The 24742-nt window shown below is 49.4% G+C and overlaps 1 protein-coding gene and 1 long non-coding RNA gene across 2 annotated transcripts in view; one reads left to right on the top strand and one right to left on the bottom strand.

Moving 5' to 3' along the window:
* Nucleotides 1–22623, bottom strand: part of LOC138847494 (uncharacterized) — a 55302-nt gene extending 32679 nt beyond the window's left edge. The window contains exons 1-2 of the long non-coding RNA XR_011385326.1: nt 22199–22623; nt 9133–9246 (exon numbers count right to left, since the gene is read on the bottom strand). This is a non-coding gene — a long non-coding RNA (uncharacterized lncRNA). The remainder of the gene's footprint in view (nt 1–9132; nt 9247–22198) is intronic.
* The window catches only part of RTL9 (retrotransposon Gag like 9), a 38274-nt gene continuing 14820 nt past the window's right edge, over nt 1289–24742 (top strand). The window contains exon 1 of the mRNA XM_051827239.2: nt 1289–1687. The gene's annotated coding sequence lies outside the window, so the exon portion shown is untranslated. The remainder of the gene's footprint in view (nt 1688–24742) is intronic.

The following is a 24742-nucleotide window of genomic DNA, read 5'->3' as shown; positions in this document are numbered from 1 at the left end:
CTGAGCTTTCCCTACAGATTCTGTGATGGGCAGAGGGAAACGCTCATAACCTCATTGTGTATACCAGGAAACTGGACCTCAGAGAGGAAGTGAGTGGCCCAAGGTCACATAGTTAGGAAGTGACCAAGCCATGTCGGCAACCTGCATGCATCTGGTTCCCGAGTCCCGGCTCAGAACCGGTGCGTTCCCCTGCTTCCCAGAGACATTGCCGACCCTGTTGGCAGGTAACTCCCCCTGAGCCCTGGAAGCCCAGTCTTGTGCTGAGGGTACTGCAAGAGATTGTCTCATGGGCAACTCCCAGCATCCCACCGAGGCTAGTGTTGCTATCCACTTTTCCACAAGAGATGACTGAGGTCGCCTCTGGGGACCAGTGGAAGTGGGCTTGGAAAGGGGCTTATTGCAGCCCACCAGCCTATCACATGGAGGAGGCAGACCCGGGGTGCCATAAGGGCTCAGGGGGCAAAAGCAATGGGTTGTGCCTAGTCAGGCTTCATGGCACACGTGGCATTTTGATGGGGGTTTTGCCAGGTAGAGTGGGGAGACAGCACTCCTCAGTTAGAAGGGGGTGCTATGAGCAAAGAGATGACTTGTGGGGCACTTTGAGTGAAAGGTGGCAGAGGGCTCTGGGGGTAGGGGAATGAGGCTAAGGGAACTGGATACCCTTGAGGGTTTTCCACATTTTTGTCAAGTTGAACTTCTTGTTTTCCAATAACGATCAGACGCTCCACCCAAAAAGCTTTTCAAACTGATACTGTCATGCAACCCATGAGCAAATGTGCACCGGGACTCTCCCTGGTGTCCCTACGGCTGTGCTTTGAGATCCGTGGGGGGAACCCGAAAGGATACTTAATTGCTCCCGGGTGTGGCTAGGGGAGACAAAGCTCCACCGGAAAGAGCAGCAGCCAAGCCCGGACAGTTTGTGATCAGGGGCCAGAGGAGTTTTCCTGACTGTCAGATTTCAAGGAACAGGAAGATGAGGGCGGGTTGGCAGGGGCTGCAGAACAGAGGCTTCTCCCACAGGGTGCCTTTGCACTTTGACGCACAGGGGGCAAGGAAGACAGGTGAGCTTACGGCGACAACCGGGTAGGGCTACGGGCAAGTCTGGTGCCAGTGGCTCTGGCGAGGCCCCCCTTTCCCCTCCTCCATCCCCTAACCCATCCCATCCCTCCCCCCCCCCCCCCGACAGCTACTGTGGTCATCCGTGGCTTGACCTCTGGGACTTTCTTAGGGAAGATGAGCCGGTATGGGATCAGGCACAGCCCATGGGATCTGGGAAACAGAGCTAGGTACCTACCATTCCTGAGCCTCCCATGTTGTACACTTCGCATCAATTCCTGGCAGCTCCCCCAGCTGCTGAATTGTATGTGTACGGGTGAGCAGTATTTTAAATTAAGCAGTGAGTGCGCTCAGCTCATCATAAACATGCTAAAAAGCCTGAGCCACGGCCTGAGCCCACCCCCGCCCCTTACACACAGGCAGCAGCTGGGGCCGCTGGACCCCACACTCTAATGCACGTTGCCTGTGACTCACCAACCAAAAAGACTCTATGTTTCAGTCTCCCTGGGTAGCTGACTCCTAGTTGTGGTGGGAAATCTCAGTCCGAATTTGGAAGGCAAAGGACCTCAGCCCCACCCTGCTGGCTGAGCATACAACATATGGAGCACCTACTGTGTGTAAGGCATTGTGGGTAAGTCTGTGACTCTCTGGGCTTTCTAATTTCCTCAGCTTCAGTAGGCATGCGACAATCTTGCCTGCTTTTCCTGCCTACCAAGGATGTATGTCTCGGCCATACCGGTCTTTCAATTTCTAGAATATTCTCAAAGTCTTTTTCCTGCCCCAGGGCCTTTGTGTGTGCTGCTCCTTCTGCCTGAATTGCCTTTGCTCTTACTTTTGGCACAGGAAGCCTCTCCTTAATCTTTCCATCTCAGTGTCAATGTTGTCTCCTGAGATGAACTTTCCTGGGCCACCTACAGGTTGTTGTCTGCCCCCCCCCCCCGCCGTTATTCTGTTTGTGGGCAGTGTTTCCTCCATTGCACTCATTGCCCTGAGTGACTATGTCTCTTCATGATTGTGTGCTTATGGCGTGTCTCTCCCGGTGCAAATGCAGGCTCCAGGAGGACAGGGACCTCATCTGCGTTGTTAAGCAATGTGTCCCTCTAATCTGAAGCGCCGGATGGCACATAGTAGGCTGACATAAGCAAAACCAGCTGGGAAATATTTTCCTCCCTGTACTTCTTGCCAGACATATGGTTGCTGAGGGAAAAATCATGGCAGATCTGTGTCATTCCATAGGAGAGGAAAAAAATCAGGCTAAAAGGGAGGCGTTTGTTGAGAACAGTTCTGTTTTAGAAACCAATCCTTGGAGTCTCATCACCAGACACAGCTTTATGAAATTAAACAAAAGGAATAGAAAGCACAAAAAGCTGACTTTTTATTGGGCGCTTCCTATGTGCCAGGAAGAGTTCTACACAGATTCTTTCACTTAATAACTCAATGACGTCAATTCTAAAATTAGCCCCATTTAACAGATGAGGGGATTGAGGCTCTGAGATGTTAAGCAAAGTGCCCACAATCGCACTGCTAGGGAGACGTAGACGCCAAAGCAGAAGCCAAGGTGGTCTGAGTCTGAGCCTGTGAACCAAATTCTTTGGTCATCTGAAGTCCCCTCGCCACCCCCTGGGGTGCTTCCACCTCAGCACCGGTCAGGGTCACAGCATGGTTCGGGGGCGGGGCTCCTCCCCTTGTCTGTTCTTGCCACTGTGCTGAAAGCTCTTCAAGCAGGGAGCCAGGCTGTTCAGTTTTGCTTTCCCTGTGCCTGGCACAGAGCTCGTTCCAGCATAGGTACCGATCACTGTTTGTTGAGTGAATGACAAGGGAGGAGGTAGGGGAGGGAGGGCGTCCAAGTGCATCAAAGTCCCTTCATCTTAGGGCGCTCCAGGCTTTTGGGCTCCTGTGTATCTCCCTGGTAAAGTGTAGCACTGGGGGCCAAGGGTGTTCTGGTACAAGAGGCCCCTCTCACCACAGGGGCGAGGAGGACTACCCTGGACTGGGAAAAGCAAAACCATGTTCTAGACAGCCAGTTGCTGAGTCTGAGCGGTTTCATTTTGTGGTCAATCTACAGAGTAGCTGGACCTGTTTAGGACTTAAACAAACTTTCAGTGTTCAAATCCCATCTCAAATCCTTTGCAGAATGAGGCAGGGTGTGGGGAGGCAGAGCGGGGGGAGGGGGGAGTTATAAATAAACAAATACCCACAAACCGGCTGGGTTTTTAAACAGAATTTGCTTCAATCAGCGCTGAGCCACATTTTCCCCACTGGCCTCCGTCATGAGAACAAGTGGGAACTTTCATACTGAATGGCTCTATTTTTTTTTTCCGACCAGATGAATGGCAGGAGTTTTGGCTCGGGAGCCAGGTTTCCAGTCCTCAGCGCACAGTTTGCTGCCCTACTGTGCCCCGTCCATCACACACACTGCCCCGCGCAACATACCCAGTCATCACATCTGCTGTGGCGGCCCTTGCAAAGAATTGGGTCATTGTTTCTTTACGCCAGCGAGAGGGCTGCCAGCCTGCTAGGATTATGTCATTGATATTTGCGTGAAAAAGCAATCATGATATGCTGGTCATTTAACACAGCTGGGAATGCCACTGTGTTGTCACTGTTTGCGACTGTAGGTTGGCCCCTCTGACTTCGGTTCCCAGCCCCGTGAGTGTGCATGCATCGCTCTGATGTATGTCATCATTAAAATGTTTTCCAACCCCTTCAAAGGACCAAGCAGGATCTAACTCTTTCCATGCACTTGGACTTCTCTGCTTGTAGGCACAGCAGTCTGGCGAGGGATGCTTGCTTTTCATGCGTGTGGGAGTTGCACACCCTAGTGGCAGGATGCTGTAATGCAATGGCATTTGTTCCCTAACTGCTGATCAGAGCCAAGGATGGTTTTGGCACATCCGGCTAATCTTGTGTGTGGAGAAGCACTCTGTGGACAAGTCATGCATCGGGGTTCCCTTGGGATTTCTATCATGTGCTACTCTCAGTAGCAGCCTGGCTTTCGTGGCAGCTGTCAGTGTGCTTAAGCAGAAGTCACTACTAATGCAATTCCAGCATATTTGCACTTATTAACAGGTTTTAACGTTGCGGGTCATCTTCATTCCGAAGACCCGAAATGATTGATATTGATTATAGAAGTATAAGCAGAGCTCAAATTCATGTGCCGGTTTTTCTATCCCAACTCACTGATCCTCTTCTCTCACCGTTGCAGTTATGTGGGATGTGGCCATTAAGGTACTCTTCCAGGCACCGTATCCAGCCCTCTTCTGGTCCCGGTCCTTGCCAATCCAGTTCTGTGCCCTTGCCCTTTACCTTCAGCTGCAACAGGCAGAGCGGCCTGTTAAGGGAGTCAGCTGAAAGGCTGGAGTAGCTCAGGTGTGAATCCTTAATCTCAATCGCCCTGCCCATAAAGAACTCAAGTTCTGGAATTTTCCTTGGCAACTGACCCTGACCAACTGCTTCGTCTTCTGGGTGCTTTGGTACTTGTGTCATTTCTAGTTCCTGGTTTCGATCTGTCTTTCCTCCTGGCTGCATACTCCCTTCCTGTATAAAGGGGCTCTTGCTGGGATCAAATGGGAGGACACACCCAGACCTGGTCTAATCGCCTGGCACAGAGGAAGTGTTCTGCCAAGGGTAGCTGTCGCCTCCTTTTCCCTGTTCTGGTTCTGGTTCTGTTCTCTGCACCTCCAGTACCGGCCATGAACCACAGTCTGTCCCCTCCCCTGACTGGCGGACCAAGTCACCTGCCCGTCAGACAGACAGACGGGGCTGCCTTCTCTGGCAGCTTGCTGCTGACCTTACCTATCGCCGTGTAGCAGAGGCCCACCTGTGACATTTAACCATTCAGCTTCTGGCCAGAGAGGAGTAGATTTGCAGACAGGAATTTGCATGTCTGGGCCAGATACAAGACCAGGAGGCAAAGCCGTATGTATTTACTTGCCTTCCTGCATGCTGAGCAAGTCACTCACATTCTGGTTAAAACCAGATGCTTTGCACACCCGTGACTGTGATGCCACACATCAAACAGTTGCTTACAAGGAACACACATTGATTTTCACATCAGAAATGCAACCTACAAGTCACTTCTCAAATTTCCCAAAAGTAGCAGCCACACCTTGGCATTTTTTTTTCCTTGAAAATGACAATGCTATGTGGTGTCTTGTAGGGACTTCCATTTGGTAGCCCTGGGAGCACTTCTCTCTTCTTTCCAAGGTGGGGGGGTGATCTTTGGCTAGTCTAATGTGCAGGGAGTTAATATTACTGGAGAAGATAAGAGAATTTCCCTAAACTCACATGCTTTTTGAACATGCTACTTAGTTGCCCTGGCAAACAGCCAATCCAAATGCTAAAGAGAGAGATTGCAGGAATCCTAAATGCCATACTCAGTGCATGTCCAAACAAGAATGGTGTGTGTTGGGGGAGAGGTGGGGGGGTGAGAGGGGGAGGGAACAGAAGGAGAGAAAAGATAGTTTCTGCAACCTAGGCTGCTGGTTGATCCTACCTTGTCATACTCACCACCACACACACACACACACACACACAATGAGGAGAAAGGACAGCTGGTGACATTGTGACAGCAGACTTCCTGCCAGGGTCAACTGCACAGTCTAGGAGGCTTTCCAGGCTGGTGGGCCACATGCAGGTCAAAAGCAAAGAGTCCAGTTCAGTTGAGGTCATGGTCATAGTTGGGTCTCAATCATTTCAACTTAGTTTTTCTGTTTCGGGGTTTGTTGGTTATTGGTGCATTGTTGGTACCTCTTGGGAAGAGAGTAGGAAAGGAGCTAATGTGATAGATTATCCTATATGTGGCAGGCACTGTGTTCATCCTTTCCAATACTTAATCACATTCTGAGAGGCTCTCTGGCCCAGCAACTGTGTGGTTATGATGGGAAACAGTGCCTTCTTTCTATGTTTTCCCTGGGAATGGTTTGTTTTGATAACACTCATTTCCCAGTGTTTTCAATGGTAGACATTACACGATAAAAGACAGGTGGTTAAATGCTGAACCAGTTCTTACTGGGAATTATCTCTTCCTCCTTCAGATCTCATACAGATGCTAACGGGTGTCTGGAGTTTCTTTTGTGCCATTTCAGTGAAAATACACATTAATTCATCAAATAGCTTTTTTGAGTCCTTGTTATGGGTGAGGTGCTGTGCTATGGTATGCTTTATATGCTGTATCTTATTTAATCCTCACCACAAAGCTGTGAGGTAGGCACTGTCATTATCTTAATTTTATGAGACTGAGGCTCAGGGAGGGTTATTCAGGATCACGGAGCCAATAAGTGGGGAACTGGGACTCACAGCCAGAATTATCTGATTCAATCACACCATGCTTCCTCCTCATAGCATATCATGGGCCCCTCACAGCATGAGAGAATAGAATTCATCTGTAGGAAATTTGCCTTCTTCACTGTTTTCTGATAGTTACTACTGCTGCTGCTGTTGTAACTGCTCCTCCCCCTCCTCTTCCTTTTTATGTAGCACTGCACTTTCCCAGAACTGGGAGGTGCTTCACACTGAGCTACCTACCAATTGCAGGGTTCAAACCCTTGAATTGTAACGCAGGAGATATGGGACATACACCACTTGAGTAGGTTATTGACTGCTAGGTCAATGTTTGCCACACACTTAACTGAGCACATATTAGATGAGCAAGGTACAGCTTCTGCCCTCAAGAAGACCTTCCAGGCAAAAACAGAAGTGAGAAGCATACATTTCAATGTGTTTAATTTCCCTGATATAAAAAAATGAATGACTTAGTATTTAGTATATCAAAATATGAATAAATAGAGGGGCTGGAAAGGGCTTTAAGGAAGCAGGCTGGGGCCAGCGCTGTGGTGCAGCGGGTTAAAGCCCTGGCCTGAAGCTCCAGCATCCCACATGGGCTGGTTCGAGTCCCGGCTGCTCCTCTTCCTATCCAGCACTCTGCTATGGCCTGGGAAAGCAGTAGAAGATGGCCCAAATCCTTGGGCCCCTGTACCCATGTGGGAGACCCGGAAGAAGCTCCTGGCTTCAGATTGGCACAGCTCCAGCTGTTGTGGCCATCTGGAGAGTGAACCAGTGGATGGAAGGCCTCTCTCTCTGTCTCTACCTCCCTCTGTAACTCTGTCTTTCAAATAAATAAAATAAATCTTTTTTTTTTTAAAAAGGAAGCAGGCCAAGTTTAGTTAAGAAGGCAAACATGATGGGTCTTCAGTAATTTTGTGGAAAATGTGTATTATGAAAAAAGACTAAGCATGCATTTCAATTTTTTTTGCACCAAGTGAACTTTTCATTCCATTTTGCCATGAACTTTTTGAAGTACCTTCCTAGCTACATGAGTGTTGAGCCTACGATCTCCCTGGGCTTCTGTTGGCACATCTGGGACCTCTGAATCATATTCACAGTCACCATTCAGTGAGCATGCTACTGTGAATCAGGTATTATGCGAGGTGGTTTCCACTGATTTTGTCTTGACAACCATTGTTCTAGCTTTCGAATTCCTAGAGCTGAGGCTCAGAGACATCAGGTCACATGGCCTACGTCATGTAACTTAGTGGCTATGAGAGGATCTCAGAGGCTGAAACAACTGGATGTTGCCTTAATATGAAAATCAAGGACACTCTTGTTCAACTCAGCCAAGAGAATAGAGATTAGAACCAGCGATTAGTAGGTAGACCTGTTGCCAGGAAGGGCTGTACGAAAGCACAGGCAGGCACCCAAGGTAGTTAATAATGACGGGGGCCACCTTGATGGCTCATGGATCACTGACAGCTCTTCCCTTCCTCCTTCACCTCCCTGCTCTACGATTTCTCAGGCTTCTCTAGAGAGCACAACCCACCTAAGAGACAGCTCCAGCTGCCACAGGAGGGCACCCGGCCAGGAATGGCAGGCCTAGGGCAGTGGGGCTGTGGGCTGGGAACCAGAAATAACCACGTTAATGAAAACCAGCTTTGGCCAAAAGCCTCCTTGTAATTTCTTAAGAGATTCTGTGCTTCTTATAATGACCTAGTTACTCCAGAAAGGCTGGGCCTAGCAGATGCAACAACAGTAACTGCCACCCTTTAGTGAGCACTTATTATGGCCCAGGGCCGATCTTAAACACTAGCTCGTTTAGTCATCACGCAAGCCTGTCCGAGAAAGTACATTTATTTCTCCAACTTCGCACGGAGAGTATCAGATTCAGAGAGGCTAAGTCATTTGCCCAAGTCCATACAGCTGGTTGGATGGGGAATTCGATGCCTGAAGCATCTAGTTCCAGGCCAGAGCCCTTAATTCCTATGTTTAATGAATGTCTGTTGAAGGAATAAACAGATGAATGAATGGACCAATGTATTAATTCATTTCATTTTCCTTTAACAAACATTTATTGAGTGTTCTGTATGCATCAGCCCCTGTGCTAGGTACTGGGGAGTCAAAGATTAAAATGCACACATCCGCGCGCACACATACCCTACACTCTCTATTGTGGCACGATTGCTTCTGAGGAGAAGTCATTTGACTTTCTTGAACAGCAGTTTTTAATGATGCTATTAAATTTAACCCAAAGCGGGAGTTGTTGTGCGCCGGCGAGCAGGGAGTTTTCAAATGAGAACGTGTCTTTGATTAATCATTGATTCAGCCAGAAAACAGTTACTACCAGAAACGGAGCTGCAACTCCTATCACATTAGCTAACTCTTCATCCATCTATCATGCCTCTCTCCTATCGAACCTCCCATGGTACCAAAGTTCTCTGTACCCTAATGGACAATATCCCATCCATCATTCCTACTGGTCTTGCTGATAGCTGCCAGGCTACTTGCCTCCAGAGGACACTTGCAAATAGTCACGACTGACCAATGATGCACTGGACAATTGTTCATTTTTATACATTTGAATTCTATGCATTCCATGCAGAACGAATTCCTTGGCAGGAATTCTTTGAAGGTGCAGTTGTTCTGGTGGTTCCATAAGAGCATTTCACCTGCATGTGGAACATGGGGCCTCTGTGACTATTTCAGAACCCTCTAGGCAGTAGTCCTGCACATACAGTATTTGTTGGGATGATGAGTGGATGAAATAAACATACTGACATAATAGCAGAGGAGCAGGCCTCCTACCTGTGGCTCGGGTGCTTGGTCATCATGCCAGGGTGATCGCCATCTTCCTTTTCCTTTTCAAGTATTTTGAAGAGAATCCCAAGTCCATTAGGGTTGATGTGAAAATTCATGGTGCTGAAAATAGGGATTGAGCAGACAGTAAGAGATGTCTGTTGAATTCCCTGGGATTACTGCCATGAGATTCTGAAGGCAGAAATGTCCCTCTCCCCTATGTCCTGCATGTTTAACTTTTGATTACAGCACTAACCAATGTGCCCTTAAAATTGGAGTCACCAGTTACCCAAGGCAAAAACTCAAGAGCTGTCTTACACCCATCTTTATTCTCCACGAAGCCCTATCGAGCGTACTTCCAGAGCATTCCTTGAATCTGGCCCATTTTCTCCATTCCTGCTGCGGCTCCATGGCTATCCCTCGCCCCCAGTCATCTCATGCCTTGAGTGCTACAAGAGTCTTCTGTTTTCCCAGCTTCTCTCCCCTCCACTCCCTGCCCAGCCCCACCCTGCCCCCCTCCTCTCTAAAGTGGACTGAATGATCTTTTAAAGATGCCAATAAAACAATTGCACTCCTGTCCCTCTTGAACCTAACACTTGTAAATAGCTTCACAATGCCTGAAACCACAGGCTCTCCAAGTGCAGTCCTGGGAACAGAATCACCAACCTGGACGCCAACTTGTTAGGCTAAGTACTCATCGGTAGTACCTACTGAATCAGGCGAGTGCCCATACTATCTGTGTTTAACAAGCCATTCAGGTGATTCTGACAAACGCTCAAATATGAGTGACTACCACCACCCTGCCCCCGCCCTGCCCCTCCACCACATACCCAGCCATGCTTCTCAGCCTCGCTACACATTAAAATAAAATAGGAGAGCTTTAAAAAATTCCAATGCCTCCCCTGCAGAACAATTAAATCAGAGTCCTTGGAGGTGGGATCCAGTGCTCAGGAGTTTCTCAGGCTCGCTAGGTGTTAGGACCAGCATTGTGGTGCAGTAAGTAAGCTGCTGTCTGTGACATTGGTATCCCATGTGAGTGCTGCTTCGCTTCCAGGCTCCTGGCTTTGACCTGGCCCAGCTCTGGCTGTTGTGAACATGCAGGGAGTGAATCAGTGATGGAAGAGATGGAATTTCTCTCTCTCTCTCTCTCCTTCCCTCCCTCCCTCCCTCCCCCTCCTTCCTGTGTAATTCTGCATTTCAAATAAATAAAGTAAATCTTTAATGGAGAAAAAGAGAAAAGTCCTTTAAAAAAAACCCTGCCTATGTGTTTCTAATGTGTAGTCAATGCTGAGAACTATGGCTCCACAGGATGAAGTCCAAACGCCTTAGCTTGGCATTTAAATTCTCTTTAGTCATCTCCCCCCATGAGCCACTCACTTGCTCATTCTAGAATGGAGTCATAGGGAGTAATTTGGCATTCTCTCAGAGCCACATAATTTCTTACCTCTGTACATTTGCATGCATCACACCCACTGTCTTCCCTTCCGTTTTCTCCCTCCCTTCACCTAGCTAACACTTGTGTATCTGTAGCACCTAGCTCAGAAGACACTTCGCATGAAAGAGACTCCCCCACCATGCCAATCCAGGTTATATGCCACTCTTCTCACAGTGTCCGCATTACAGCACAGAACTTAATGCGTTCCTTTGTTACTCCCAGGTTACTCGTCTGCTTCCCTACCCAGCCCGAGAGCAAGGACTCTCAGCCTTTAAGTGCTGTGCCTGGCACACGGCAGATGTTCCATGATTCTGCACTCACGCTCTGTTCCCTCTTCCTGGAGTGCTATTCTGTGCTTCAGCCATGGTACGAGCTTCTACTTTCTTTCCAAAAAATCATGAAAACATACTTAAGGATGTCAATACTGTGGCAGAGCACAGTGCGAGGCCCTTCTAAGTGAACGGCCCTACTTGGTGGCGCAAACCTGCCCCTACATATATCTAATCTGCTGGCCAAAATGCACTCACTCTTCCCTCAGCTGTTCCGGGGGTTCAATTCCTCCATGAGTTTTATCTGGCTGCTCCCAGCCACTTATCCCTCACTGGCCAGTTCAAAGCTTCTCTTCCCCATAGATCCACCCTGTACTTCAAGGTCCTACACAGGCCTCACCTCCTACCACTCCAGGCCATAGTAGTTTCTCTATAGAGGCTGCAATTAATAGGGTTCTTTTTCCCTATACTATTTTATTTATTTATTTGAGAGGCAGAGAGCAAGAGCATGCCCACACAATGAGCTGTGCAACATTGAGGGAGCACTTCCCTTCCCTGAGTCCTCGCCTTGCCACCTATTAGACTTCGATATTTAGAAAAAGTCATTATTTTCTCCTACTATCTTGTTCTTGGCTAATGTTTTTGAAATCTTTTGTTGCTTAATGCACATACAACTTATTTTCTATTTTCTATCACATAATTGCAATACCTGAGGTCTTTGAGGATCTAATTCTGTTTTTGTTGTTTCTGGCTGCATTGTGTGCTTTGTGATTTTGGATTATGAGTTCATGTTCAGCCAGACTTTATCCTTGGTAATCCTATGAAAACTGGGTTGAGGGTGTGTTCCTCTAGGGAGGATTTGTGTTTGCTTCTTCCAGGTGCTTCAGGGCACTATTAATCCAGGATTGCTTTAAGTGAATTCTTTTGTCCCAAAGGCATAGGCCAGGTCTTCTTTGTCTATGTGACCCCAGGGCTTAGCTCAGGGACTTGTAGACATTCAATGTGCATTTGTTGATTGAGTGGATAAATAAATAAGACAGTCTATGAGTTTCTCTTGGAGGCCCAGTAAGAATTGTAAACTGTAGTGTTAACAAAGGCCAGTAAGGGCATCAGGAAAATAACAATTACTAACATTGAGCAAGCGCTAATTGCAGACCAGGTGTCACTCAAAGTGCTTTGTGTGTATTAGCTCATTTAATTCTCACTATAACTCCGTGAGGTGGACACTATTCTTGTCCACAATTTATGGAAGAGGGACCAAACTCAGAGAGGTGGAGTAACTTGGCTATGGTCTCACAGCTAGTGAATAACAGAATTCAGATATGAGCGCTGGCATTTAGAGCCATATCTAATCACCACCCTCTGCTTGGGAAGAGAGCAACAGTCATGACAAAAACAATCTAGTGGAAAATTTCAGCATTGCTGCGGGGACTCTGAAAGCCACAAAGGCCATACCAAGTGTGAGAAAGTACTTGGCATTGTCTTGTGTTGTCAATTCACCCCTGAATGTAGGGATTTCCCCAAGTATAAAAGGATCAGATTGAAGGCAAGAACCATGGATTATTACTTTTTGAAATGCTCCATATAGACTTACTGAATAAATAAATTAATGTTTTGGGATAAAAAATCATGAATGCTTTGAATGAGCTGCTTCATGTTTTGGGTGTCAGGCTGTAATTTTAACCATTTGGCGTTAAATCTGAAAATGCCTAGATGCAACCATAATATGGCTGGGTAGAATGACACTTTGCATTTGTACTGGTGTATGGTACTCAGGACCTCCTGGGAATAGATAGGAAGAAATTTGGATTTTGCCTACATAGTCCCCAAGTTTCTCAGGAACCAAAGGCCACTGTGTTTGTGACCCATTCCTTTGGCTGCTATTCAAGTGCAGGAGGGCCCAGAGGAGTAGGTGACTTTATTTGCTCTTATCCTTGCCAAGGCCGGGAAAGAATCTGAGTGTGGGCTCTCAGTAAATATTCCGAGTCTTCCTTCCAGGTCAGCTCTGGTGGAATGAAATACCCAGTGTGCCCTGACATGGATGCAGTGGTTGCCTGGGGTTTTAGTGAGTTTGGGGAGCGGGGCTCCAGAGCGAATCCAAGTGGAGGTAGGCAGGGAGTGCAGGGGTGAAGGGGTGATGGCAGGGAGTGCAGGGGTGAAGGGGCGATGATGATCATGAAGCAGTGAGAGTGGGGTTCACAGGGAGGGTTTTGGAGATGAAGTATCCCAGCACTTCCTGTTGGTGCCTGTTCCAAGGCCTTTGTGTGAAACAAACAAACAAACAAAAAAACCCTGCTTGGTTGCAGCTTTAGAAGCCCAGATTGAACGGTTAGCTCCAATTTGGCATTGAGTTCCTCGCTTGGTTTTTCTTCCTGAGTCGAGGTGGCGATGAAGAGGGTGAAGGCCAGGGCTTGGTTAGGCCCTGGGATCTGGACTTTGCCCTGACTACTGTGCTAATGCGCTCATTGCCCCTGCCTGACTGAGGGGCAGGGGTGGGGGGTGGTGGCAGGTCCTCTCCTCTCCACAGACCAAGACTTGGGGCTAGAAAACCCTTAGGGGAAGTCCGTGCTGAAGCCATTAACATGGGGCCTCATGCTGGATGTGAGGGGTGGGGGGAGCATTCAGGCGGCTGGCAAGGCCTGGGCTGCAAGGGGAGATTTGGGAGCTAGGCAGATCTAGGTGACAGTTGAAACTGTCTAAAGGGAGGGTATAGAAAGCAAAGCAGAGGAAAGGGCTTGGGGAGTTATTACGGTCTGTGAGATGGGAACAGGGCTTGGGAGTGCTTCGGGGTTGAGGAGGGTGTGTTCATTCATGGAACCCTTCTGGAGCGTTCTGCCAGGTCCAGAGCTGAAGAGGAAGTTGGGGATTTAAGAGGGAGAAGGGTTAAGAGGGGATCCCTGGGTGGATCCAGATGAAGGAGCAGGGAGGGGTTCAAGGGCCTGGGCTCCCTCTTGCCGGGAGAGCACATCTGTTAACACAAAGCTGCATCTGTATCCCAGCCAGCTCTCTCCCTCTTCAGCCCCTCCTCTTTACCCACCCCCAGAAGACGGGGAACCACACGCCGGCTTCGTACTCCCCTGCATTGCCCCCCCCCCCACCAATGTTCTTCCTAGGCACTTAGCTGCGGCGCCAGCACCACCCCTTCCGAGAGCTCAGGCAATCCCCAGGGGCCGATGATGGGGTGGGGGCGGCTGACAGTTTTGAGAGAAGAGCTGGAGAAGGCGCTGTCTGTAATTCGCTGCAGCTGCTGCGGTGAGACAGCGCTGGGGGCCTCGGGAGTGTGAATGCGAGCCTATGAACCTGTGTGCGTGGCGACTCATCGCTATCACTCTATTTTCCCTTGTATTGTGCGCTGGCTGCAGCCTGGCTGTTCTGCTACCTCTCCTGTCCCTAAGGATCCCAGAAGACAAAGTGTTCCACAGGCAGCACCAGCTTGAATGGCTAATGCTGCTAAGCACAAGGACAATAAATATAGGCCCCCCGTATGTCCAGGATACACAAGCCCCTGCTCCCTCCGCGCCCCCTCTTCCTGAATGCCTCCCAGTGAGTGAATCGCCGGCACTTGAAATTAACAAGCCCTCCACAGGGGTGGGGTGGGGGGGCGCAAAACCTCCTGGCAGAGAGCTTTCCCAGCTGCCATGCGGCCATTCACAGATAGCCCCCAGGCACGGCGTTGTACAGGTGGGGACCCTGGGGGCCAGGGAAGTGGAGAGATTCTCACGGGGTGACCTGGAAAAGGAAGTGGCAGAGTGGCATCTGGATGCAGGTCCTCAGCCTCCTGGCCTTGTGGTCTGTCCCCACAGAGCACTGTCAAAAGAGCTGCTTCGGGTGGCTTCAGTGCTGCATCTTCCATGTTCATGAGACCCTGTGAGCCACAGCTGTAGAACCTTCTTGGCAGTCACTAAAAACGCTACTGGTAATGAGAAGCGGGGCCCCTGAAGTCAAGCTCAGCTTAAAAGAGTTTATCTGGTGCCTGCCACGCACCCACACGGTGCCAGTGTTTATGGGGGTCACCAACAAGGGTACAACATAGCGCCTGTCCTCAAAGAAATGACAAGCTGAAAAAGCGGTAACCCTTAGACATCATCTCCAAAGGCATTCCAAGGACTTCTCTCCCTACTACTCATCAAATCAGCAACAATGACACAGAGACCCTTCCGTGTTGTCTTCAGGGTACCCCAGTCCTGGGGCGGGGAATAAGGGCTGAGAGGGAGAGTGACTAAGGGGGTGTCATGACGAAGGCTATGGTAAGGTAAAGTGAAGGAAAGAAACCTAGGGTGCAGACTAAATGCCAACTCAGTGGGAAATAGTGATATCATTCACATGTCATCTCCTTTGTGTTTATATTACGCACATGTACGGATATATACACACAGGCACATATAAGGGGGGGCTTCAAAACGTTTGCAGAAAATTGAATCAAAAGATAAGCTTTTTTGGAACAAAAACTTTGGAGACCCATGCATGTGCGAGGTCTTCAGAAAGTTTATGGATAATGCATATTCTCAAAACACTATGCACGGACTACAGAATTTTTTGGCGCCCAAGTAAACTTATCCTTTAAGTCTAGTTTTCCACAGAGTTTTGGAAGTGCTCTTGTGTATACATACTCAGTGTCTACAGATGAACTCATCTATTTAGTTCACTCTCATCCGTGTAGAGAGCTTACAACAGTGTCTGGCTCTCAGAAAGCTCTGAGTGGACGCTAATGATTTTGCTTCCTATCATTGTCATCTTCACTCATATCTACGCGCATAGTGTGTACACATTATGTCCTTTATTCCTTCTAACTCCATGAGGTAGCAACGGTTACTGTCACCCCCAGTTTACAAATGCAGAAATGAATGCTTTACTGTGTCTAAGCCTGCAGGTACAGAACCCCGAGGGGAACTGCACACAGGCAGTCCTTGAGGGGGGGGCTCCCCATCTATCTAGTGGGAGGGACCGAGGCCCATGTCAGCCCTCACTGGACAGTGGCTGCTGTGGTGTGGAGCCAGGCTGGGGAGGCTTTGTGGATGGCTGAGGTCTGAGTTGGGGCTTGGGGGGGGGGTAGAGGTTTTGCCAAGAGAAGCCGTGGAGAGAGGGAGGGACATGGGAAGCCACGCGTGCCCGAAAGCGCAGGCTGTGTGTTCCAGGAGGGAGGGTGCCGTGGGTGGCAGGTGCCAGTGGTGGCAGCAGAGGGCATGCGGATGGGGTGGATGCGGTCAACTGTTCAGGGCTTCGCTGGCCTCGCTGAGCGGTCAGGTCAGTGCGTGATGGGGAGCCATGGAAGGTTTTCATCAGGCAGAGGAGTGACAGACCGGGGAGACAATTCTTATGGCCCCAGAGCAGAGAAGGAATGGAGAGGAGAGAGACAAAAAGCAGGTGGAGCAATTGGAAGGCCAGCTCAAGGCCCAGGCCAGAAGTGGAAAGTGCTCTGACCCAGGAGCAAGGAGCTGCGTGTGCAGGGGTGGTGCTCACAGCCCAGGCCAGGAGGGGGAGGGAGGAGCTGTGTGTGCAGGGGTGGTGCTCACAGCCCAGGCCAGGAGGGGGAGGGAGGAGCTGTGTGTGCAGGGGTGGTGCTCACAGCCCAGGCCAGGAGGGGGAGGGAGGAGCTGTGTGTGCAGGGGTGGTGCTCACAGCCCAGGCCAGGAGGGGGAGGGAGGAGCTGTGTGTGCAGGGGTGGTGCTCACAGCCCAGGCCAGGAGGGGGAGGGAGGAGCTGTGTGTGCAGAGCTGTGCTCACAGCGCAGGAAGGTGGGGGAGGGAGGAGCTGTGTGTGCAGGGGTGGTGCTCACAGCCCAGGCCAGGAGGGGGAGGGAAGAGCTGTGTGTGCAGGGGTGGTGCTCACAGCCCAGGCCAGGAGGGGGAGGGAGGAGCTGTGTGTGCAGAGCTGTGCTCACAGCGCAGGAAGGTGGGGGAGGGAGGAGCTGTGTGTGCAGGGGTGGTGCTCACAGCCCAGGCCAGGAGGGGGAGGGAAGAGCTGTGTGTGCAGGGGTGGTGCTCACAGCGCAGGAAGGAGGGGGAGGGAGGAGCTGTGTATGCAGGGGTGGTGCTCACAGCCCAGGACAGGAGGGGGAGGGAGGAGCTGTGTGTGAAGGAGTGGTGCTCACAGCCCAGGCCAGGAGGGGGAGGGAGGAGCTGTGTGTGCAGGGGTGGTGCTCACAGCCCAGGCCAGGAGGGGGAGGGAGGAGCTGTGTGTGCAGAGCTGTGCTCACAGCCCAGGACAGGAGGGGGAGGGAGGAGCTGTGTGTGCAGGGGTGGTGCTCACAGCCCAGGACAGGAGGGGGAGGGAGGAGCTGTGTGTGCAGAGCTGTGCTCACAGCGCAGGAAGGTGGGGGAGGGAGGAGCTGTGTGTGCAGAGCTGTGCTCACAGCGCAGGAAGGAGGGGGAGGGAGGAGCTGTGTGTGCAGGGGTGGTGCTCACAGCCCAGGCCAGGAGGGGGAGGGAGGAGCTGTGTGTGCAGGGGTGGTGCTCACAGCCCAGGCCAGGAGGGGGAGGAAGGAGCTGTGTGTGCAGGGGTGGTGCTCACAGCGCAGGCCAGGAGGACATGGTCACTTCTGGTCTTGGGCTCTTTAGCGGAGGAGTCTGGGTGAGATGCAGCCAGTTATCTGCTGGGTATTTGTGGTAGAAGGGACAAATCCCACAGCTGTAGGATGGCCTAGTGTGGTGTCCTCAGCGCTGTGGGGGCAGGGTGGTCAGTCACCTCCCCCACCCCCTTCTAGATCCAGGCTGTGCAAACCGCAGCCCGTCTCCTAGGAGTCCTCAGACTTTAATTAGACCTGGCAGGTCCCAGAACCAAATCCCATAATCCCATAATCCAGTGCAGCGAGGTAGTCATGAGAGTTTTAGTCTCCCTCTGAGTGCAAGAGGCCCCAAACTATCATCTTCTTTCTGAACCTCAGAGTGACCCCTGACCAGTTCCTCCACAAGAAAGACTTATCTGGGGTGGTCTTAGTCTCTCCTGAAACCCCAAAGACTTCTATTGCTGTCTCTGTGAAATCCTTGGGACCACACCACTAACAGTTGTGAACACTTCATTCGCGTCACCTCATTTATTCCTCCTAAGTATTATTGACCTTGGTTATACATGTAATGATAGTTATGGTAACAAGAATAACAGCTGATGTTTGCTGAGTGCTTCATGTAGGCTAGGCATGGATCTAGACAGGTGACATGAAATAATGCACACTTGCACATGAACAACACTGTGAGATGGGTGTTATCATCATCCCCATTTTTTAGTTGAAGGGCAAATCACAGACAGACTGAGTTGCTCAAGGTCATCCAGCTGATAAGAGGCCTGCACTGAGAGTCAAAGCCTGCCAGTTTGACTTCAGTGTGCTCTTAGGCAGCAAGGTCTTCTCTAGCTCCCTCTAGCTCAAAACAGCTGTGGGGAGGGCATGTCACCATCCGATTGTGCCTGTGCTTTGGCTGTGCAGTCCGGGATGCTGAAACCACCCAGTTCTTTGCTAAGCAGCCTGGGAGCTGCTGCTTGGACAAGACAGGGTGAAGACTCAGCAGGCGTTTCCTCCATGCTCTGCAACAGCCAAGGGGTGGGCCCGGTATAGGAATCCAGGCCACGCAATTTTCCTCCCCACCTCCTGCCCCTATTCCACAATATGGAAATGCACTGTTTCTTGACATGTGGCCCGATGGGAGCTTCTTAAACATGCAGATAGCAGGGATGTAGCACAAACACAGACCCCGTATCTCTCTGGAGATATTGCTAGTGTATGCCTTTTAGCAGACTTGAATAGTTCAAGAACCAGTCTTGGAGAGGATGCAGGCCTAACTCCTGATCCTGGAAGTCCCCTGAGTCCGCCTAGGGCTTGCTTCCGCCACCCCTTCCTCTGCCTGGCAGAACAGAGAAGCATGGGGAGCTAGATTGCAGACAGCATGCTGAGGGCATGCCTGCACAGAAAGCGCCAACTCCCTTCTGCCACCGCTACAAGTGGGATGTCTGTATCCTCAGGGAGGGCTGGAGGGACAAAGAGAAGGCTAAGGACAGCTTCCAGAAAGCCTCAGAACCCTGGGGCTCAGATGAGGGAGGACCCTGAGGAAGGGAGAGAGAGATACGCACAGGGTGCTCTAGGAGGAAGTCTTCAGGGGCTAGCGAGCACAGGGTCAGGGTCAGGGTCAGGGTCATGCCGGGAGTGGTCAAGGCTAGGCATTGCCATATTGACGTGGCGACGCCACAGCTGCAGTGAATAGTACAGGACTCAGAGAGGCTGCGTTTTACACGCAACTCCTTTCCTTGCATTAGTGCTTCGACAGGGGCTTCTTTCTGAATATCACCCTCCCAAAAAGGATTCCATTTTGTCCCCGGGGCATGGGTAGCAAAGCTCAGTCTGTAGTGGAGGCGAGCAAAGGAAAGGACTTTGGGAACCTTTAGTGGTGACTCCTTCTGTTAATTGAGCTGAGGCCTGGAGCGGATGTAGAACTAGTGAGAGCCAAGGCGTGGGACCACTCTCCTCTGGTAAGGTTGGGAGGAAAAGGTGATGAGGGATGCTTTACATAAGATGGAGAGCCCCCCAAATCCTGCTAGTGTTAGACCTGCACTCAGAAGAAACCCCCTTGCCACCATAAGCCATTCTCAGAGAGCCAGGAACTACTGGCTTTTGGTAAGCACTTACTGGGCACTGGGCACAGAGCTATGCTGCATGTGTGTCATCTCATCTAATCGTCACAGCACTGTATGACAGACCCTACTATTGTTCTACTATTACTAGTGCATCGAAGCTCACAGAGGTTCTGCGACTTGCCCAAGGCCACATGGATAGTAAGTTGCAGAGTCAGGATTTGAACCCAGGTGGTCTTAATCCCAAATCCTGTCCTCTAGGTCCTAGGAAGGAACCCACACAGAGATGTCGCTCAGCCTGGACCACTCCTCTTCACACCTTAAATTAGCTCTTGGTAAACAAGGAGTGCTGCTATACCTACCATGAACCTATTTGGGAATGAATTCAATGCTGGTTCCAAAGGAAGGAAAAGTGGGAACAGGGTCTCAAAGTCTAAGGCCCTGTGTGTTTCTACCCTTCCTGGTCTCAAGGGAGGTTGAAGGGGGACAGAGAATTAGATCTCTTTGATTCCTTGTACTGACTGACGCATCTTAACATTTTGGGGAGTCCTAGTTCAGTGGTGCAGGTCATGCAGCCTGGGGGTACCCTTGCAGGAAATTTTCCTATGGTCATGCATCTCTAGCACATAGATTCTTCCTCCTTCTTGTACCCCAGTTTCATGAAGCAGGTCTTTGTCTTACTCCCCATATCCTGAGTCTGCCTTGATAAGTCAGTTTGTAGCCCATTTTAGACAGAATGGAAACTTCCCTTTCTGTCAGCAGAGCTTTCTGGTACTTCTGGCCTTGACCTGGGTCCTGCTTCCAGATTCCTGTTCTAACGCTCCTATTTGCATCTGCAATGATCTCATGTTCCTTCTCCTCTGTCTTCACCCATCTTTCAGACTCTGCTGTCAGGATGGGAAGGGTCTAGATGAGGCTTAACAGATTGACAGCTCCCTCCCCCAACCCAAACCTGGCATTTTAACTGATGCCAAAGCCCTCAGTAAAGGAAATTATGTACTTAAGAATTTTCAAACCCACGGGTATGGATAGAGAGAGATTTGGAAGGCCAAGGGCTCATTCTTAATTCTCTTGGAATGCTACAAGGTAGTTATAAAACTCAGACTAACACCAAGCCAGAACCTGGATTCTTTTGCTTATAATCAGAATCCATAACACAGGGCAGTCTCCCCCCTCCCACCCTAGGCACCCAAGGATTTGACAAAAAGTCTTCCAGACAGAGAACCTCTGTGATCAAGGCATACTTTTTCTCAGAGTTCTCTGAAGAAGGAGGGCTGAGAACCTTCGTGAGTTACCAACGACCATGACAAAAGGGCAATAGTTACAACAAAATCAGATTTCTCCCAACACAAGTTTGATACTATAGCCTGAGAACTAATCAAATCTCTGCCAAGACACAAGGTGAACATCCCTTCTGGATTTCTCCAGCATGGATATTAACATTGTCCCCCACAAAGTCCTCTTCAGAGGACTTAGTAGATTACATATAAGAAGCTGCTCATTTTGCCAACCAGAGACTGAAGGTAGCCAGTTTTGGCCTAATGAACATAATACTTCTTTGGTGAGGGCCATGTTTGCCTTGACCTGTTTTTATTTAGCATGAGGCAGTCATTCTGAAAGCCCCAAAGGATACTGTTCAGTAAGGGTCACGACAGGTTTTCCAAGCAGCTACCTAACAAGGACATTTCTCACCCTCCCCTCCAGACTCATTGTCTGCCTAAAAATGCTTTGGTCTCAGTATGGGGGAGGAGGGTAGACAGCAGAGTGTGGATATTTTTGAGGGAACTTGAGCAGTCCCCCAAAGCAGGAAGAGAATAAGGGCTCACTCTCCCCTTCAGAGCAGTCATTGGAACCTCTTCAGGGACTAACAAGCCTGGCTAGAGACAAAGTCCAGTCTCTCAATAAAGTGGTAAAAGCATTTGAAATACTCCTTTCCTGGGGAGCCAGCAGCTATTTTGGCCTTTCTTTCCATTAAAATAGGAAGACATTGAAAAGGATCATCTCGCTGCATAGCAGGAAGCCTCCCCATTGTGGCAGCATTTCTAACTGCGTGGAGAATCAACCACATTGCTCCTCTTTTTTTTTTTTTCCCACCATGGAGGAGTTTCTCCTTTCTCACTTAGACCCTCGTGCTTACAACAGCCTTCACTGTTTCAGCAAATTGCCGCATAAAAGATGGAGAAGCCAGCAGGGGCTGTGCCCACAATAGGAACTATGGTTGCATTTAAGAAATTCAGATGCCAAGGGTGCGCATCTCCCATTATGTCCAACATGAGAAATCAGGTGTGTACAGCACTGATGAACAGAAGACCCCAAGGGAAAGGTGGCACTTCTGGTATGCCGTGGGAGCTTCAGAAAGAACAAAGAGGCATTTCCATTTTCCAAACTAAGAAGTAGTTTGGTGTGTGTATGTGTGTGTGTGGGGGGGGGTTGGGGGGGTGAGGGATGGGGGATGTCAGAAATTCTAAGGCTATGGACCTGCTTACACCTGAGTCAAATCATGATGACCTTCTCCAGGCCCTGCCCTCCTCCCCCCTCCCCAAAAGACAGTATGAGCATCAGTGAGCCCCGGTACTTACAGGTGCAGAGGATTTTAGAACAGGAAAATGGAGCTCACCAGCTCCTGAATGCCTGCCGAGTCAGTTGCATCAGACTAGGAAGTGATGATCTTAAGAATAAGATGTTTGGAAAATCTTGTCTCCCCTTCCCCCACCCCTCCCCAGTTTGTCTTCTCAGCCCGAATCCAAGCTCAGACCACCCCCTTGGACTTCTTCCATCCTGCCAAGCTGTCTGGTGCCTCCATGCCCCTTACCGTGAGGGTGCTGGCAGCCACATTGCCTCTTTGAGTCTGTGGCCCGGCAAGGTAGTCAGACTCCTGGGATTCGGTTGGCAGGAGCGACTGTTCTCCAAAAGATCGGCCCACAGAGAGAGAGAGAGAGAGCGGAGAGAGCGAGAGAGAGAGCAAGCAAACCCAAAAAACGGGTCCAGGATAGAGCGCTCCAGGTCCTTAGCATGTTCCTGGCGTATTCCGAAAGTGGCATCCACAGCAGAGAAAGTGTCCCAAAATAGCTCAGGCTGCCAATGCCTCGCTGAAACCTGAGAAAGAATTGCTGAATTCAAAGATCTGGGTCGCTGTGGGTGTGTGATCAAAGTACGGATTTGTTGGTAGCAGGAACTCATGCCATGAGCTTAGGAGCGCCATGAGGTCACCTGGATCACGGGCTGCCTTCTCGTTTCCAACTTACTAAGTTGGTGGCAGTGTCAGCAAGCTCCCTGTGACGAAGCAGGGGGCTGGAGTGAGCTCCTAAGGATGCTGTTTTCATGCCCAAGTGTCTGATGTGCTTACAATCTGCAATAGCAATGCTCTGTTTTCTGCATTTCAAACAAATGAACTGACACTGGGTAGAGGTTTCTTTAAGATATTGCTTCATGACTGATGAAATTCCCTTTCCAGTAGATTTTTCATTTCTTTTGGCCTTTGGCATAAGTAAATGTCAGCTTCTTAAAAATCAACAGAAAAGAGTAAACAGTAGGGTCTCTGTAATTTTCTTGGGATTTGAGAAATCTCCCCTCCCTGGCTTCTGACTGGATGGTGTCTGTACATTGCTTCCTATGGTACAGGGAAGGGTGAGGTCCACCCAGACATGCTGTCTCATTTTTATATTTGCTGAGATCTTGGAACACTCTCCTTTCATCAGGTACGTTGAAAATTTTAGGACTGTCTGCAGAGAGTGAGGGTCAGTACGTGGAAAGGTTAGCACATGCAGTTCTTGGACTGACCCTGGGGTTTAAGAAGAATTTTTTTTTTTGGTACTAGTTTCAGCTCTGCCTGTCTTTTATTGTGTGAATTTGGGCAAGTCACTTCTCTTCTCTGGAACTCAGTTTCTGCTTTTGTAAACTGAAGACAGTAATCCTTGTCCTAGTTCTTACCCAATGCTGTAGAGTGAAGATTAAGGCAAAGAGTTGAGAGAATGCTGGCGAGGGAAGGGCTTGCTACTGTCAGTAAATGGTGACGTTCTTCAGGGCACCAGGACTGGCAGCCGTTACCCATCCCAACATGTGACTAGAGAGCCCAATGCATACCACGGCACCAGGCATCATAGACTTCATGTCTTAGGGCTCAAACTATTTCTGCTTACAAGTTGTGGGACTTTGGGCAAGGGGCTCAATGCTCAGTAGCTCAGCTTTCCCGTCTCTCAAGTGGGTATCCAGAGTAATTATATCAATCCAGGTCTAGAGTGCCTTATCTGAAACTGTTGAAGCTACACAGGTTTTGGAGTTTAGAATTTTTGGATTTAGAGAAGCTATGTGGAGCATATGACGTTTATTATTATAAGACCCCTTAATGGGACTGGGGTAGTAGTACACTGTGCTCAAACATGTTAGTATTTTCTAAATGGAATAAATAAATAGCCACATGTCAATTCAGGTCCAATTTTGCAAGGAAATGGGTTTATTTCCCCCCTCACCGAGTAATTTCAGCTCTCAGAAACTTTGGAACATCAGAGAAGCATGTGTGGCATTGTGACAGCGGAAAATAGAGTGTTTTATTTATTTCGTGCTTGTGATGTGCCAGGAATTGTACCAGGTATGCAATAGCTCATTTACTTGGCTGAATGGGCCTATGAGGTAGGTAGGTAGTATTATTATCATCTGCATTTTACAGCTGAGGAAACTGAAATTCACAAATGGTTAAATCACTCGCTCAGGGTCTCAAAGCCAGTAAGGACCAGAGCTAGGACTCCGATCCAGATGATCTGGCTGTAGACTCTGTGCTCTAACCATCCTCTCTGCCTAGTCTGTAGGGTTAAAAATGAGGCTGTGATTGCCTACAGGAGCCAAGCAGGTCGCTGTGAAACATCAAGACGCCTGGGCGGGTACTGTGAGCACATGTGCCATCCACAGGGAGTGCGCCACTCAGCTCTCCTTGGCTTTTTCACGTTGGAGAGAAAATCCAACTCTCAGCTTTTCCCAGAGAAGCCCGAAATCCAGCCTTTTGTGTGAAATCGCCTGACTTTGACATGTTGGCAACTAATTAAAAATGTTAAAAAACATTGTATGGGTCAAATAAAATCTGTCTGCAGTCTGGCTCTAGTCTGTGGCTGCCAGTTTGCGAGTTCTGCAATGAGGAAATAGTTGTGAAAGTGCTTTGGAGACTTAAAAACGTGTTCTAGAAACAGAAGGTCTCATTTTAGGGTGAAGTCTTTTTTTTTTTTTTCTTCCTTGACTGTGGTCTCGTTTTTTGAAAACTGAGTTCCTGGCCTGATGGGAGATGAAAAGTAGGAATTAAATAGAGACTTCAGTGAACTCGAATGCTTCATTCCTTTGGCAGGCTGGATAAATGAGAAGCCTAGGT

Source organism: Oryctolagus cuniculus, chromosome X (genome assembly GCF_964237555.1).
Source record: "Oryctolagus cuniculus chromosome X, mOryCun1.1, whole genome shotgun sequence".
In the NCBI taxonomy this organism is placed as follows: domain Eukaryota; kingdom Metazoa; phylum Chordata; class Mammalia; order Lagomorpha; family Leporidae; genus Oryctolagus; species Oryctolagus cuniculus.
Note: the sequence above shows the minus strand (reverse complement) of the source record. Positions and strands in the feature narration are given on the sequence as shown.